Genomic DNA, 8,081 nt, shown 5'->3' on the forward strand with positions numbered 1-8,081 from the left:
GAGCTGCCAGGATTAGGCATGCACCATTGCCCCTGGTGGATTTGTTATTTTCAAAAGTAAAACAGGATGGGGCTGGGGGTATAGCTTAGTTGGTAGAGTGCTTGCCTTGCATACACAAGGCCCTGGGTTCAATCCCCAGCACCACACACACACACATACACACACACACACTCAAAAGTAAAACAGGAATAGTAGTACTGACTTCATAAGATTGTTGTAAAGATGAACTGAGACAGTGTTTTAGCACAGTGCCTGCTTCCTGCTGAGTGTTAAAAATAAATAGAAAATTCAGAAAATAGTAAACTTAATTGAACATAGACTCAAAAGTACTTTTTTAGACTTAGCAAGTTTGGATTTAGCTGCAAAAAAATATATATATATGCCTTTAACATATCCTTTTTTGTGGTTTGGCATTCATTTCAAGGAAATGTTGATCCAAATCACATCAATGCTGCTATTTCTTCATAGTAAACAGGATTTTTTTTTAAGTTGTTAAAATGACAGTGAAAGGTTGGATGTTAACCTAGGATTGATCTGAAAGCCAAGGTTCCTCTTTAAAGGCAAAGTCTCTACTAGAATTTGTTTGTATAACAAAACAAATAGAAAGCCCTGGCATTTGCTAAGACTGGCTCCCTCCCTAAGGGGTCTATTTAGTTACAGGAGGTATGATTCTAAGACTGGTTTTCAACTTATACCACGTGTTAGCTTTTCATTGCTGCAACCAAATACCTGACAAAAACAACTTAGACTTACAATGAAAGGACAACAACAATAAGTAACTTAGAGGAGAAAAAGGTTGTTTGGGCTCAAGCTTTCAGAGAGGTCTCAGTCCATGGAAGACCAACTCCGTTGCTCTGGCCCAAGGGGAGGAAGAACATGGTGGAAGGACCTGGTGGAGGGAAGCTGCTCAGCTCATGCGTCTACCTGTTGAGATCAGAGCCCTCATCACTGCCTGCAAGTCCTATCTATCTCTGAACCTTGCTGCATCCAGGACCATGCTTCTAGCACATGATGAGTATTTAGGAGTATTCCAGAAACAAACCATAATGAAATTCTACTCAACAAATATCATTAAGTGAACCTTTTTTTCCTCAAGGCAACCATGTTTCACAACATTTTGAAGTGCATGGTAAATTTAATTGTAAGGCTGGATTTACTTGATAACATTTGAGTTTTCAATTATATTTTTAATTCAAGTTTTTAAATGTGCCTTTAAAAGTTAATTATTGTGATATTAGTAAGAACAGCTAGAAAATCCAAACATGCTGTTAGAAAATATACCACCCTCTGAAAACATTTTGCCAGTGTCACACTGGATTAAGAAAATTCAAGCCAGGCACACTGGCGTACACCTGTAATTCCAGAGACTGGGGAGGCTGAGGCAGGAGGATCACAAGTTTGAGGCCAGTCTCAGCAACTTAGTGAGACCCTGTCTCTAAATAAAAATCAAACCCAGTGGTAAAGCACCCCTGGGTTAAATTAGGGTAAATTTGGCTAGAAGCATGCATTTCAGAAGTATGTAATTCCTCAATTTAAAAAATTTACCTCTCTGAAATGAAGTATTGAATTATATATAACTGGGACATTCTGTATTCCTAGTGCAAGCCATAATCATAACAGTGGGTGCCCCCTATCTGAGGTGAGTGCCCCAAGACCCCAGTGGATACCTGAAATCATCTGTTGTCTTCCTGTACATCATACCCATGATAAAGTTTAATTTATAAATTAAATATTTATCACAGAGATTAACAACACCTTATAATAAAAATTGTGTGTGTGTGTGGTCTGTCTCATCTGCCATGGAGGAAATAGCATATACAGGGTGGATACTCTGCACAAAGTGATGGTCCTTATCTCAGGACAGAATAGGGCAGCATGAGCTCCATTGCGCTATGCAGACTACAATGTAAAAACTGGGACTTTGTTACTTCTGTAATTTTCTGTTAACATTTTCGGGCTGTAGTAGACTACAGGTCACTGGAGCTCAGAGAGCAGAAGCACCACAGATGAGGGATAGCCACGCTGTCTAAAATGAGGCGCTTGCTCCCTCAGGAGCCACAGAGGCCAGTCTCACTAAGTTGCTGAGACTGGCCTCTGTGAAAATCTGCTCTTGCCTCACTTTAGTCACCCTCCATGTGGTCAGGAAGAAAACTGTGGAAACTGCTTTGGGGTGACATCAGGGTCCCCTTTCCCCACTCCCCATGTCTAGCCTGTGCTGGATCCCTGGGCCACTCCGAGTGGCGGGGGAGGGCAGCCAATCAGAAGCCTGCTTGGGGCACGTGCAACAGTGGACTTCAGAGGAGGGTTGGCCTGGAAAACGGCTTTCAGACGAAACTGTCATTTTATTTATGGATCAGCTATGGACAGACATGGCACTTCTACTGTCTTCCAAATAGTGTCACCCAGCCCCTTTCACGTCTTCTGCGCTCCTGGAAGATGCAGTCCCTGAGTGGGCTCTGGCTTTCCTCAGCCCCTGAGAACAGAGGTATGTGGAAGCAGGAGTCTCAGGACGAGGGTGGGGACAGAGCTGAGGGCAGCCATCTGGGAAGGAGACGGGCATTGGGGTGTAGAGGAGCCGGGACAGCCGCGGCTGGCCGTCAGGCTGTCGGGTCTAAGTGAGGGTGGAGGTTTGAGGGCTTAAGTGCACCCTGTGCTCTGCACCCTGCTCACCCTCTTGGCCTCTGCCGCCACCCCTCAGTCACAGCCTCTTCCCATCAGTCACTGGATGGCGCCTACCCACATGAGGGTCACAGGAAGACGCCTGGGAGAAACACCAACGAATGTGGTCTCAACAGGGAGCTGACAACTCAGGAAAGAAACGGGAGCAAAGATAACCAAGGACACTGGTGTAGGCAGTGAACCACATAAGCTTAAAAGCACCAGACCCCACAGCGGCTCAGAAGAGAGAGTGGGGCGCTCGAGGCCAGCAGGCCGTCCTGACCCTGCCTCCAGCCTGCCCAGCTCCTCGCCACTCTCCAAGCAGGACCATGAGGATTTTTTTCCTTGGACTTAGGATTGAACCCAGGGGTGCTCTACCACTGAGCTATGTCCCCCGCCCTTTTTATTTTTTATTTTCAGACAGGGTCTTGCTAAGTTGCTGAAGCTAGTCTTGAAATTGAGATCCTCCTGCCTCATCTTCCTGAGTTACCAGGATTACAAACATGTGCCACCATGCCCAGTTGGCATGTTGATGAAAAGTTGAACATAAGCTGAACTGTTTTTTAAAATTCTAGAAGAGATTTAGAGAAACAGAGGATAGTATCTATCCCAAACTTCTCTGTAATTTCCATACTGAGACTGCTGAGTCATCCCTCTTGCTGGCCACCCTGGGGCCTCGCTCACATGCTCAGTCCTTGACTTGGTGTCTGTGCGCCTAGATGCGTTCATGCTTCCACAGCACCCACTCGGATCCCGCTCTCCTCTCACTTCTTCAAGTGGCCACACAGTTGTGGAGAATGCCATCCGTGTGTTCAGCGCGCTCTGAGATGGGATACACCTTTTTTCTGGGCCGTCACATCCCCAAAGTGTCATAAATCATATTCAAATGGGATTCCAGCCTGAAAGAGAGGAAAGAACATGGACTCTCACTCCCTCAGACCCGAGTTCTCCAGCTGTGTGACTGGGGCAAGTCAGCACCTCTGAGCCTGACTCCGTGCTGCTTGGAAGGTTAAATGAGGTGACCTCATCATGCAAAACAGTCTTAACAAATTATGATTACAATGTGCTCTATGTCATAGAAAGTACATATCTCTGTCACTAAAACCATGCCCTAGTGTTGCAGAACTTAAGACAGGATTACTCTAAAATAGAAAATTTCTCGTATCATCTATAGGTGGCTGTTCATAAGAAAAACTCCCAAATATTTTAGATGTGTCTGCTTTTTTGTCAGGGGCAGGGAGGGATATCAAGGATTGAACCCAGGGGCACCACTACGGCCCCAGTGCCTTTATTTTTTTTTAACTTGAGACAAGGTCTTGCCCATGTTGGCTTCAAACTTGCCATCCTCCTGCCTCAGTCTCCCAAATCACAGGGATTACAGGCATGGCCACCACACCCAACTAGATGTCTCTGCTTTTTAAGCCCATGAACAAAAATATTCTTTCACTTGTCATTTCAATCAAAATGCATCTGGTTTCCTTGCTTAGTATTCATAAACTTAGAAAAAAATCTGTCCTCAAATCACTTTTTTTAATTGTTTTTAATATTTATTTTTTAGTAATAGGTGAACACAATGTCTTTATTTTACTTTATGTGGTGCTGAGGATTGAACCCAGTGCTTCACGCATGTTAGGTGAGCACTCTACCTCTGAGCCACAACCCCAGCCCCTCAAATCACTTTTTTTTAAACAATGAAGTTGTTTGATGATGTACAACTGTAATCCCAGCTACAAGGGAGGCTAAGGCAGGAGGACTCAAATTTGAGACCAGCCTCAGCAACTTCAGGAGACCCTGTCTCAAAAATAAAAAATAAAAAGCACTGGAGATATAGCTCAGTGGTAGAGCACTCCTGGATTCAATCCCAGGTACAAAAACAGAAAAGGAATCAGCCATCATCTCTTCCCACTAACTTGTAAGAATGGCCTCTACCCTCACAGGCAGGCAACTAGGCAATCTTCCCAGCTGCCCAGAGGGGGTGTTCATCTTTACGTCATGTGCGCCCAGGAACTGCCAGTCATTGATCCTACCGACCTTTCCGAGGAAATGAGTCTTTCCATGCAGCATTCAGACTCAAGCCGTAGGTCCACATGGTGCCTGTGAAGAGGGTGTGCAAAGATGCAGTGAGGCTGCTTGTTAGGGGACCATGTCTGGAGCTGGATGCGGAGGCGCACGCCTGTAATCCCAGCAACTTGGGAGGATGAGGCAGGAGGATCTCAAGTTCAAAGCCAGCCTCAGCAATTTAGCAAGGCCCTAAGCAACTTAGTGAGACTCTGTCTCTAAATAAAACATAAACAGGGCTGGGGGTGTGGCTCAGTGGTTATCCACCCCTGGGTTCAATCCCCGGTAAAAAAGGAAAAGGAAAGGAAAGGGCATGTCTGGGATATATTATCCTAAGAATTCACTCATTTTCATTTAAAATTCAACTTAACTGGGCATCCTGTATTTTCACTTGCTCACGCTGGCAATCTCACAGGCGGGCAGTAGCCAGTGGGAACAAATTAGAGACAGTGCGCCAGTAGGACAGGAGGGGACACTGCACCCCGCTCAGCTCCTCGCGGTCGTCTCAGTTCTGGGGCTGCTCAGCACACCTACAGGGGCCTTTCCAGGGCCTCTCTGGCTATAAGATATAGAAGGCCACTTATTCCTCGATAAACTTACTCCCTCCACCAGAGAAAAATTGCCAGCTTTCTTTTCTCTCTTTACTTTTTCCAGGAACTTGATTTTTTTTTTCCTTTTGGTACCAGGGATTAAACTCAAGGGCATTTAAACACTGAGCCACATCCCCAGCCCCTTTTTCTTTTTTATTCTGAGATGGGTCTTGCTAAATTGCTGAGGCCACAAAATTGCTGAGGCCAGCTTTCAACTTTCAATCCTCCTGCCTCAGCCTCCAGAGCTGCTGGGATTACAGACACGCACCACCACGGCCAGCAGGAACTTGTTCTTATTTAGCCAAACAAAATCCCTACATCGGGCAAGTGGGGTGGTTCTTTGGTGCACTGCGGGGGCCACATAAGACTTCATGTGAGGACCTGTGTCTCCTACTTACCCCATGACTTTCGCATCTCAGTCTGAGTATTGAAGACAACTATCATGTTAGCCCAAATGTCGTCATCTCCTGACTTGATATTGCCAATCTCTCCCGTTGTTCCTCATGTTCCATAGTCGATGAAATTCAAAGCAGGCTTTGAACTGGTGGAGCCCAAGTTCAGTCGGGGTCAGCTCTGAACACTGCCCATGTACCTCAAGATGCCCGCACCCAAGTGGCCCACAGACATGAAAAGGGGCTCAATCTCTTCAGCACAAAACAGAAGAACAAGCCAGATGCCAGCTCTCAGGGAGCAAAATGACTGAAACCGCAGGAGACTGTGTGGAGCACTGCACTCACAGCCTGTCCTCGTCGGACTTCAGAAAGCCGTTTGGCAAGCTCTGTCGGCCTGGAGTCTGGGGTAGCCCAGCAGAGAGCACATGCCTAGCATGCACGAGGCCCTGGGGTAGATCCCTCGCACTAAAAAAGAAAAGAAAAAAAGATGAATTAAAGTTCAATATATGTGCATCCTGCGACCCAGCAATTCCAGGCACAGGTGTATACCCTAGAGAATTGCATCCGTATGTTCACCCAACCACATAGATAAGAATGTTCTCAGAAATCTTCTCCTGGTAGCCAAAACAGACCATAGGTCAACGGTACAATGAACAAGTACTTGGTGGTATAATCAGGTAATAGAATTTCAATACACTATTGAAAATCAATGATTATTGACAAAGACACAACCAAGAATGAATATCACAGACGTTTGAGGGAAAAAAATATATATGGTATGATTTCAATTATTTAAAGTTGAAAAATTTGTAAATATCTTTGGCATCAGAGATCAAGAGAGGAGCTAGGCACAGTGGCACATGCCTCTAATCCCAGAGGCTTGGGAGGCTGAGGCAGGAGGATCACAAGTCAAGGCCATCTTGGGCAACTTATATAATAAGATCCTGTCTCAAAATAAAAATAATAATAGTAATAAAGAGGACTGGGGGTGTGCCTCAGTGGAAAAGTGTTCCTGGGTTCAATTTCCATATCAAAAATCTATTAATCGAGAGAGAAGGGAGGGAGAATGACAGGGAGGTGCCCCGAGAAGGGCTTCTGGAGTGCTGGCCACATTCTCTTTGGTGATATGAATGAGTGTCACCTGGGTTTGTTAATGTGATAATAATTCAAGCTACAACTTATGATCTGTGCATTTCCAACATCTATAATAAAAGAGTTTCCTCTCTAAGAAAAGAGTTGGTCGGACTGGGGTTGTGGCTCAGCGATAGAGCACTTGCCTAGCGTGTGCAAGGCGTTGGGTTTGATCCTCTGCATCACATAAAAAATAAATAAAGGTATTGTGTCCAATTACAACTAAAAAAATTAAATAAAAGGGTTTGTCAAAGCATTGATTTGCAATTAATCTGGTTTTTCAAACCATATGCTATGCAATTTGATTATCTTTCTTGACCATGAAATCAAATAGCTTTATTTAAATAGTTAGTGATGTGCTTCTACGGGGGCCTGGCATTTCTAAAAGCATTGTAGTTCCCCCACCCCCACCAGTAGTACAAGGAGCTGTACCCAGGGACACTCCACCATTGAGTTCCATCCTTTTATTTTGAGACAAGTTCTTGCTAAGTTGCAGAGGCTGGCCTCAAGTGTGGGATCCCCCTGCCTCAGCCTCCTAAGTCACTGGGATTACATTTGATTTTGTTAAAAACTCTAAATAGGGGTTGGGGTCATGTCTCAAAAATAGAGTGTTCAGGGGCTGGAGATGTGGATCAAGCGGTAGCGCGCTCGCCTGGCATGCGTGTGGCCCGGGTTCGATCTTCAGCACCACATACAAACAAAGATGTTGTGTCCGCCAAATACTAAAAAATAAATATTTTTTTAAAAAAGAGTGTTCACCTAGCATGCGTGAGGCACTGGTTTCAATCCTCAGCATCACATAAAAATAAAATACAGATATCATGTCCACCTATAACTAAAAAAATAATTAATTTAGAAAACCTCTAAATAGCTAGGTGGGCAGGGTTCATGACTATAATCCCAGTAACTCAGAAGACTGAAGCAGGTGGATCCCAACTTAGTTAGTTGCCTGGGCAATTTAGAGAGAACTTGTCTCAAAATAAAAAACAAAAAGGTCTGGGCATGTAGCTCAATAGCAAAGCACTCTAGTTCAATTCTCCATAACAAAAACAAACAAACCTCTAAATAGCTATTCAGGAGGCTGAGGCAGGAGGACCACATGTCTTGATATATGCAAAGCCCTGGTTCAATCTCTAGCACACACACACACACAAAAAAAAAAAAAAAAAAAAAATTAAGACCCTGATTCTAGTACATCAGTTCTCCCTCCAGATATTTTCAAAATTTTGTTCCCTTCCAACTTTATCAAGGT

The sequence above is a fragment of the Marmota flaviventris genome, chromosome 12 (assembly GCF_047511675.1).
Source record: "Marmota flaviventris isolate mMarFla1 chromosome 12, mMarFla1.hap1, whole genome shotgun sequence".
In the NCBI taxonomy this organism is placed as follows: domain Eukaryota; kingdom Metazoa; phylum Chordata; class Mammalia; order Rodentia; family Sciuridae; genus Marmota; species Marmota flaviventris.